Raw genomic sequence first — 11,045 nt, forward strand, 5'->3', positions numbered from 1 at the left:
AAGCCATTTAAGCCCAATTAAACTCCATAGAGGACAAGAGCTGTTATTTATAGGCTCTGTGACTAGGAGATGAGATGCAAAATGATACCCTGCAAAATCAAGTTAACTATTATTTGAGGAGGTAGACATATCAAACAAACCTTTTGGAGGGTCCTGCTGAGTGAGAGGTCCAGTAGTGGAGCAGTTCAGTCCCCACATGTGTATGTTTCTATGAGTGTGTTTATATATGTGTGTGTGTGTGTGTGTGTGTTTGTGTGGAGTGCATCCACACACCTCTAAAGTAATGTCATGAGGCTTGCTCTATTGTGTGTGTGTGTGTGTGTGTTCTGTATGCTGTGCAGCTCTGCTTTAAACCACCAGCCTTGTGAGCAGGTTCATTTTTATAATAGGGGAATAAGGGGGAGGAGGGAGTAAAAGGGGAGGGTACAGACTTCATGCAGCACCCCTCCCTTCTTCGCACTCTGCTTGAAAGTGTGTGTGTGTGTGTGTGTGTGTGTAGGAAGGAGAGGGAAGTTTACATCGCCTTAGTGTGCCCAATATAAAATAAGGGAATGGCAAGCCTGAACCAGTGATTTCACATGACTGTGCCTTCAGAAAGAATTCACACCTATTGACTTTTTCCTCATTTTGTTGTGTTACAGCCTGAATTTTAAATGGATTAAATTGAGATTGTGTGTCACTGGGCTACACACAATACCCCATAATGTCAAAGTGTAATTATGTTTTAGAAATTTTTACTAATTAATAAAAAATGAAAAGCTGAAATGTCTTGAGTCAATAAGTATTCAACCCCTTTGTTATGGCAAGCCTAAATGAATTCAGGATGAATCATTTGTTTAACAAGTCACATAATAAGTTGCATGGACTCACTATGTGTGCAATAATAGTGTTTAACATGAATTTTGAATGACTACCTCATCTCTGTCCCCACAAATACAATTATCTGTATGACTACCTCATCTCTGTCCTCACAAATACAAATATCTGTAAGATCCCTCAGTCGAGCAGTGAATTTCAAACACAGATTCAACCACAAAGACCAGGGAGGTTTTCCAATGCTTTGCAAAGAAGGGCATCTGGATAAAAAATACAATAAAGCCGACACTGAATATCCCTTTGAGCATGGTGAAGTTATTATTGTTATGGTGTATCAATACACCCAGTCACTACAAAGATACAGACGTCCTTCCTAACTCAGTTGCCAGAGAGGAAAGAAACTGCTCAGGGATTTCGCCATGAGGCCAATGGTGACTAAAACAGTTACAGAGTTTAATGGCTGTGATAGGAGAAAACTGAGGATGGATCAACAACATTGTAGTTACTCTACAATACTAACCTAAATGACAGCGTGAAAAGAAGGAAGACTGAACAGAAAAAAATTTATTCCAAAACATGTATCCTGTTTGCAATAAGGCACTAAAGTCAAACTGCAAAGAAGTTTATGTCCTGAATACAAAGCGTTATATTTGGAGCAAATCCAACACAACACATCACCGAGTACCACTCTTCATATTTTCAAGCATGGTGGTGGCTGCATCATGTTATGTGTATGCTTATCATCGGCAAGGACTAGGGAGTTTTTTTGCACACAAAAAAAACCCCCGGAATAAAGCTAAACACAGGCAAAATCCTAGAGGAAAACCTGGTTCAGTCTGCTTTCCAACAGAGACTGGGAGACAAAGTCAGATTTCAGCAGGACAATAACCTAAAACACAAGGCCAAATATACACTGAAGTTGCTTACCAAAACGACATTGAATGTTCCTGATTGGCCTAGTTACAGTTTTGACTTAAATCGGCTTGATAATCTATGGCAAGACTTGAAAATGGCTGTCTAGCAATGATCAACAATCAACTTGACAGAGCTTGAATAATTTATTATTTTTTAATGTGCAAATATTGTACAATCCAGTGTGTGCAAAGCTCTTAGAGACTTACCCAGAAAGACTCATAGCTTCAATCGCTGCCAAAGTTGATTCTAAAATGTATTGACTCAGGGGTGTGAATACTTTTGTAAATGAGATATTTCTGTATTTAATTTAATACATTTGCAGAAATTTAAACAACAAAAATCACTGTCATTATGGGGGATGGGTGAGAGAAAATTATCCATTTTAAATTCAGGCTGTAACAACAATATGTGGAATAAGTCAAGGCAGTGGTATGAATACTTTCTGAAGGCACGGAATAGCTAGCCTCCCATGATTCCTACTTTTATCTGATGGAGCAGGTAGTCGTGAGTCAGAAGGAGAGTGCAATCTCACCACTGGAATGAACAGGCCCGAGACATCACTGATCTCTGTAGGTTCAACTTCACTGTGAAAGCACAATGGGATGTTATGGAGAAACTTTTTTATAGATACATCTAATGTTTCATATAGCCCTGATGTCTACCCACCAGACCATATGATACAAACAGACACCATGTATAGACCTGTGGGCGCTTTAGGAGAATTACACACACACACACACACACACACACACACACACACACACACACACAGTCAGTTAGATACACACTAGAGACACCAAAACACAGCTTCCTTTAATGTGCTGACGAACCGCTATAAAACATGAGGGACTGCTATTGGTATATGTTCTGTCTCAGCCAATACATCATGGTTGCCATGAGAACTCAAGGTTACGCTCGTAACCCAGGTTCTCTGAAATTATGAGTGAAATACACTACATGGCCAAAAGTATGTGGACACCTGGTCGTCGAACATCTCATTCCAAAATCATGGGCATTAATATGGAGTTGGTCCCCCCTTTGCTGCTATAACAGTCTCCACTCTTCTGGGAAGGCTTTCCACTAGATGTTGGAACATTGCTGCGGGGACTTGCTTCCATTCAGCTACAAGAGCATTAGTGATTTTGGGCGATTAGGCCTGGCTCGCAGTCAGCGTTCCAATTCATCCCAAAGGTGTTCGATGGGGTTGAGGTCAGGGCTCTGTGCAGGCCAGTCAAGTTGCTGACTTACAAATTGGTGCATTCAACTTATGATGCCAGTGGGACAACCACCTTTTTTTTATAATGGTGGGTGGGGGAAGAAGGATTATTTCATACTATTCCAGGTATTCCTTAAAGAGGTAGGGTTTCAAGTGTCTCCGGAAGGTGGTCAGTGACTCCGCTGTCCTGGCGTCGTGGGGGAGCTTGTTCCACCATTGGGGTGCCAGAGCAGCGAATAGCTTTGACTGGGCTGAGCGGGAACTGTGCTTCCGTAGAGGTAGGGGAGCTAGCAGGCCAGAGGTGGATGAACGTAGTGCCCTCGTTTGGGTGTAGGGTCTGATCAGAGCCTGAAGGTAAGGAGGTGCCGTTCCCCTCACAGCTCCGTAGGCAAGCACCATGGTCTTGTAGTAGATGCGAGCCTCAACTGGAAGCCAGTGGAGTGTGTGGAGGAGCGGGGTGACATGAGAGAACTTGGGAAGGTTGAACACCAGACGGGCTGCAGCGTTCTGGATAAGTTGTAGGGGTTTAATGGCACCGGCAGGGAGCCCAGCCAACAGCGAGTTGCAGTAATCCAGATGGGAGATGACAAGTGCCTGGATTAGGACCTGTGCCGCTTTCTGTGTAAGGTAGGGTCGTACTCTGCGAATGTTGTAGAGCATGAACCTGCAGGATCGGGTCACCGCTTTGATGTTAGTGGAGAACGACAGGGTGTTGTCCAGGGTCACGCCAAGGTTCTTTGCACTCTGGGAGGAGGACACAATGGAGTTGTCAAACGTGATGGCGAGATCATGGAGCGGGCAGTCCTTCCCAGGGAGGAAGAGCAGCTCCGTCTTGCCGAGGTTCAGCTTGAGGTGGTGATCCGACATCCACACTGATATGTCTGCCAGACATGCAGAGATGCGATTCGCCACCTGGTTATCAGAAGGGGGAAAGGAGAAAATTAATTGTGTGTTGTCTACGTAGCAATGATAGGAGAGACCATGTGAGGATATGACAGAGCCAAGTGACTTGGTGTATAGAGAGAATAGGAGAGGGCCTAGAACTGAGCCCTGGGGGACACCAGTGGTGAGAGCATGTGGTGCGGAGACAGATTCTCGCCACACCACCTGGTAGGAGCGACCTGTCAGGTAGGATGCAATCCAAGAGTGAGCAGTGCCGGAGATGCCCAACTCGGAGAGGGTGGAGAGGAGGATCTGATGGTTCACAGTATCAAAGGCAGCGGATAGGTCTAGAAGGATAAGAGCAGAGGAGAGAGAATTAGCTTTAGCATTGCGGAGAGCCTCCGTGACATAGAGAAGAGCAGTCTCAGTTGAATGACCAGTCTTGAAACCTGACTGGTTTGGATCAAGAAGGTCATTCTGAGAGAGATAGCATTAGAGTTGGCTAGAGACGGCATGCTCAAGAGTTTTGGAGAGAAAAGAAAAAGGGATACTGGTCTGTAGTTGTTGACATCGGCGGGATCGAGTGTAGGTTTTTTGAGGAGGGGTGCAACTCTCGCTCTCTTGAAGACGGAAGGGACATGGCCAGCGGTCAAGGATGAGTTGATGAGCGAGGTGAGGTAAGGGAGAAGGTCTCCGGAAATGGTCTGGAGAAGAGGGTCAAGCGGGCAGGTTGTTGGGCGGCCGGCCGTCACAAGTCGCAAGATTTCATCTGGAGAAAGAGGGGAGAAAGAAGTCAAAGCATAGGGTAGGGCAGGCAGTGTGAGCAGGACCAGCGGTGTCATTTGACTTAATAAATGAGGATTGGATGTCGTTAACCTTCTTTTCAAAATTGTTGACGAAGTCATCCACAGAGAGGGAGCAGGGAGGGGGAGGAGGAGGATTCAGCAGGGAGGAGAAGGTGGCAAAGAGCTTCCTAGGGTTAGAGGCAGAGGCTTGACATTTAGAGTGGTAGAAAGTGGCTTTAGCAGTGGAAACAGAGGAAGAGAATGTAGAGAGGAGGGAGTGAAAAGATGACAGGTCCGCAGGGAGTCTAGTTTTCCTCCATTTCCACTCGGCTGCCCGGAGCCCTCTTCTGTGAGCTCGCAATGAGTCGTCAAGCCACGGAGCAGGAGGGGAGGACCGAGCCGGCCGGGAGGATAGGGGACATAGAGAGTCAAAAGATGCAGAAAGGGAGGAGAGGAGGGTTGAGGAGGCAGAATCAGGAGATCGGAGGGAGAAGGATTTAGCAGAGGGAAGAGATGATAGGATGGAAGAGGAGAGAGTAGCGGGAGAGATAGAGTGAAGGTTGCGACTGCACATTACCATCTGAGTAGGGGCAGAGTGAGTAGTGTTGGAGGAGAGCGAGAGAGAAAATGATACAAAGTAGTGGTTGGAGACTTGGAGGGGAGTTGCAGTGAGATTAGTAGAAGAACATCATCTAGTAAAGATGAGGTCAAGCGTATTACCTGCCTTGTGAGTAGGGGGGGATGGTGAGAGGGTGAGGTCAAAAAAGGAAAGGAGTGGAAAGAAGGAGGCAGAGAGAAATGAGTCAAAGGCAGACGTAGGGATGTTATAGTCACCCAGAACTGTGAGGGGTGAGCCATCCTCAGGAAAGGAATTTATCAAGGCGTCAAGCTCATTGATGAACTCTCCAAGGGAACCTGGAGGGCGATAAATGACAAGGATGTTAAGCTTGAATGGGCTAGTGACTGTGACAGCATGGAATTCAAATGAGGAGGGAAAAGGAGAGAATGTCCACTTGGGAGAGATGAGGATTCCTGTGCCACCGCTGCGCTAACCAGATGCTCTCGGGGTATGCGAGAACACATGGTCAGACGAGGAAAGAGCAGTAGGAGTAGCAGTGTTTTCTGTGGTAATCCATGTTTCCGTCAGCGCCAAGAAGTCGAGGGACTTGAGAGTAGCATAGGCTGAGATGAACTCTGCCTTGTTGGCCGCAGAACGGCAGTTCCAGAGGCTGCCGGAGACCTGGAACTCCTCATGGGTCGTGCGCGCAGGGACCACCAGATTAGAGTGGCAGAAGCCACGCGGTGTGAAGCGTTTGTATGGCCTGTGCAGAGAGGAGAGAACAGGGATAGTCAGACACATACAGTGCCCTCCACAATTATTGGCACCCCTGTTTAAGATGTGGTCGAGGACTTCCAAAAATTCTCCTTTTTTTTTAACAACATAGAACCCAAATACAAAAAAAGAGAAAAATCCAACCTTTTATTTAAGTACATTACTTTGGTGTAAAAAAAAAAAATCACACATTTAGAAAAAAAAAAACTTGAAATCATGTGTCCCACAATTATTGGCACCCCTGATGTTAATACTTTGTACAACCCCCTTTTGCCAACAAGAAAGCACTTAATCTCCTCCTATAACATTTCACAAGATTGGAGAACACAGAGAGAGGGATCTTTGACCATTCTTCTTTCCACAATCTTTCTAGATCATCCAGTGTCCTGGGTCCTCTCTTATGCACTCTCCTCTTTAGCTCGCCCCACAGGTTTTCGATTGGGTTGTGGTCTGGGGACTGAGATGGCCATGGGAGGACCTTGAGTTTGTGACTGCTGAACCATTTTTGTGTAGATTTTGCCACATGTTTTGGATCATTATCCTGCTGAAAGACCCAATGACGACCCATCTTCAGCTTTCTGGCAGAGGCCATCAGGTTTTTATTTAAAATGTCCTGGTAGTTCAAAGCGTTCATAATGCCATGCACCCTAACAAGGTTCCCAGGGCCTTTGGAAGAGAAACAGGCCCACAGCATCACAGATCCTCCACCATACTTCACGGTGGGCATGAGGTGCTTTTCGGCATACTCATCTTTTGTTTTACGCCAGACCCACTTAGAGTGTTTGTTGCCAAAAAGCTCAATCTTAGTCTCATCTGACCAAAGCACACGATCCCAGTTGAAGTCCCAGTGCCGCTTAGCAAACTCCAGACGTTTACGTTTGTGTGTTAGTGAGAAAAGGCTTTTTCCTTGCATGCCTCCCAAACAGCTTGTTGGCATGTAGAGAGCGTCTGATGGTTGTTTTGGAGACTTTGTGACCCCAAGATGCCACTCTTTGATGCAATTCTGTGACAGTGAGCTTAGGACTTTTTTTTACTTCTCTTACCATCCTCCTCACTGTGCGTTGTGGCAAGATAAACTTGGGACCTCTTCCAGCCTTGTTTGTCACTGTTCCAGTTGTTTTAAACTTCTTAATGATTCCTCTGACTGTAGATACGGGCAAGTTAAGGCGAGTGGCTATTTTCTTGTAGCCATTGCCTGACTTATGAAGGTCGACACAAATCTGCCTTACTTGAATGGTGTGTTCTCTTGTCTTTGCCATGTTGACAAATGGGTAAGAGAATTAGGCCTCTGTGTCACGTCATTTTTATACCCCAGGGAAACAGGAAGTCATGAATTACTAATTAAAAGTTCCTAGATACCCTGACCAACTTTAGCAACTACAGAAAAATATATTTTTTTAAAAAATCAATTAAAATTTTCAGCGGAATTGTTAGGGGTGCCAATAATTGTGGGACACATGATTTCAAGTTTTTTTTTTTCTAAATGTGTGATTTTTGTTTTTTACCACCAAAGTAATGTACTTAAATAAAAGGTTGGATTTTTCTCTTTTTTTGCATTTGGGTTCTATGTTGTTTAAAAAAAATTAGAATTTTTGGAAGTCCTCGACCACATCTTAAACAGGGGTGCCAATAATAGTGGAGGGCACTGTAGTTGACAGGCTACAGAAAAAGGCTACAATAATGCAAAGGAGATCAGAATGAAATGAACTAAACATCTGGGAAAGCAAGAGAGCGGGGCCTCCCTCACTTACGTTTCACTGAAACACTCAAATATAACTCTCCCAACTTCCACTTTAGAAATTATAATTGTTGTAAACTACAGCGGTTCAATGTTTGCTTATTTTTTTCTTTAAGCAAAGGCTTTTTCTGCCCACTCTTCCGTAAAGCCCAGCTCGGTGGAGTGTATGGCTTAAAGTGGTCCTATGGACAGATACTCCAATCTCTGCTGTGGAGCTTTGGAGATCCTTCACGGTTATCTTTGGTCTCTATTTTGCCTGTCTGATTAATGCCCTCCTTGCCTGGTCCGTGAGTTTTGGTGGGCGGCCCTCTCTTGGCAGGTATGTTGTGGTGCCATATTCTTTACATTTTTAAATAATGGATTTAATGGTGCTCCGTGGGATGTTCAAAGTTTCGGATATTTTTATATATACACTGAGATCATGTGACAGATCATGTGACACTTAGATTGCATACAGGTGGACTTTATGTGATTTCTGAAGGGAATTAGTTGCACCAGATCTTATTTAGGGGCTTCATAGCAAAGGGGGTGAATACATATGCACGCACCACTTTTCCGTTATTTATTTTTTAGAATTTTTTGAAATAAGTTATTATTTTAATTTCACTTCACCAATTTTGACTATTTTGTGTATGTCCATTACATGAAATCAAAATCAAAATCCATTTAAATTACAGGTTGTAATTTAACAAAATAGTAAACACGGCAAGGGGGATGAACACTTTTGCAAGGGACTGTATACAGTGAGGGAAAAAAGTATTTGATCCCCTGCTGATTTTGTATGTTTGCCCACTGACAAAGAAATTATCACTATTAGTGAGTGCTCCTAATATCAGCTTGTTACCTGTATAAAAGACACCTGTCCACAGAAGGAATCAACCGATCAGATTCCAAACTCTCCACCATGGCCAGAACCAAAGAGCTCTCCAAGGATGTCAGGGACAAGATTGTAGACCTACACAAGGCTGGAATGGGCTATAAGACCATCGCCAAGCAGCTTGGTGAGAAGGTGACAACAGTTGGTGCGATTATTCGCAAATGGAAGAAACACAAAAGAACTGTCAATCTCCCTTGGCCTGGGGCTCCATGCAAGATCTCACCTCGTGGAGTTGCAATGATCATGACAACGGTGAGGAATCAGCCCAGAACTACACGGGAGGATCTTGTCAATGTTCTCAAGGCAGCTGGGACCATAGTCGCCAAGAAAACAATTGGTAACACACTACACCGTGAATGACTGAAATCCTGCAGCGCCTGCAAGGTCCCCCTGCTCAAGAAAGCACATATACATGCCCGTCTGAAGTTTGCCAATGAACATCTGAATGATTCAGATGAGAACTGGGCGAAAGTGTTGTGGTCAGATGAGACCAAAATCGAGCTCTTTGGCATCAACTCAACTCGCCGTGTTTGGAGGAGGAGGAATGCTGCCTATGACCCCAAGAACACCATCCCCACCGTCAAACATGGAGGTGGAAACATTATGCTTTGGGGGTGTTTTTCTGCTAAAGGGACAGGACAACTTCACCGCATCAAAGGGACAATGGACGGGGCCATGTACCGTCAAATCTTGGGTGAGAACCTCTTTCCCTCAGCCAGGGCATTGAAAATGGGTCGTGGATGGGTATTCCAGCATGACAATGACCCAAAACACCCGGCCAAGGCAACAAAGGAGTGGCTCAAGAAGAAGCACATTAAGGTCCTGGAGTGGCCTAGCCAGTCTCCAGACCTTAATCCCATAGAAAATCTGTGGAGGGAGCTGAAGGTTTGAGTTGCCAAACGTCAGCCTCAAAACCTTAATGACTTGGAGAAGATCTGCAAAGTGGAATGGGACAAAATCCCTCCTGAGATGTGTGCAAACCTGGTGGCCAACTACAAGAAACGTCTGACCTCTGTGATTGCCAACAAGGGTTTTGCCACCAAGTACTAAGTCATGTTTTGCAGAGGGGTCAAATACTTATTTCCCTCATTAAAATGCAAATCAATTTATAACATTTTTGACATGCGTTCTTCTGAATTTTTTTGTTGTTATTCTGTCTCTCACTGTTCAAATAAACCTACCATTAAAATTATAGACTGATCATGTCTTTGTCAGTGGGCAAACATACAAAATCAGCAGGGGATCAAATACTTTTTTCCCCTCACTGTAGTACCTCCCTGTTTCACTCCATTTTCCGTAATTCCCTCCGTTTGAGCGTTTTCTTCAATTTCATGCCTACTGCAGACACCCCAGTGTTCACAGAAAATTGAGGAAGAGGCATGTACAGCAATTAACACAGACTCTGGTGTAAAAGGATTCATCAAATCAGTTTTATTTGTCTTTATGGGGTGTCTGATTTTACAAGTTGCAACAAAATAATTCCTCTCAATCAATGCTTAGGTTAGTTAATTAATGAGCCCATTCTCTTCTCAGATAAGAAATTCCTCAAAAAGGGCACACTACAAACAAAAAAACGTAAATACACTACCGTTCAAAAGTTTGGGGTCACTTAGAAATGTTTTTGTCCATTAAAATAACATCAAATTGATCAGAAATACAGTGTAGACATTGTTAATGTTGTAAATGGCTATTATAGCTGGAAACGGCTGAATTTTTATGGAATATCTACATAGGCGTACAGAGGCCCATATTATCAGCAACCATCAGTCCTGTGTTCCAATGGCACGTTGTGTTTGCTAATCCAAGTTTATCATTTTAAAAGGCTAATTGATCATTAGAAAACCCTTTTGCAATTATGTTAGCACAGCTGAAAACTGTTGTGCTGATTAAAGAAGCAATAAAACTGGCCTTCTTGAGACTAGTTGAGTATCTGGAGCATCAACAATTGTGTGTTCGATTACAGGCTCAAAATGGCCAGAAACAAATAACTTTCTTCTGAAACTCGTCAGTCTATTCTTGTTCTGAGAAATGAAGGCTATTCCATGCAAGAAATTGCTTTTCTTTTGAAAACAAGGACATTTCTAAGTGACCCAACATTTTTGAATGGTAGTGTATGTATATATCAAAATCAGATATATAAATATATATATGACAAAATCAGATAATGTTATCAAAAATAACAGGAGGCAGGGAGTGTTGAAGGTAGTGAATAAGCTGCATTTAGTAAATTACACAGCCAAAAGGGGACATGAGGTGACATACACTATTGTGAGGATGGAAGTCCGATTTGGGACAGAAAACGTTAACATACACCGTGTACTGTCAGAGAGAGAGTCTAAATCCCCAAAAAACGAAGCACAGCAAACTAATTTGAAACTTGAGTATAGAAAACCTTTAACCAAATCGTGACGATGGAAGAGACGAGCACACATTGGAAGACCCCCCAAGGAGTTGACAAACACCTTTTTTCTTTAAAAATATAT

This window comes from Coregonus clupeaformis, chromosome 24 (genome assembly GCF_020615455.1).
Source record: "Coregonus clupeaformis isolate EN_2021a chromosome 24, ASM2061545v1, whole genome shotgun sequence".
NCBI classification, from domain to species: Eukaryota; Metazoa; Chordata; class Actinopteri; order Salmoniformes; family Salmonidae; genus Coregonus; species Coregonus clupeaformis.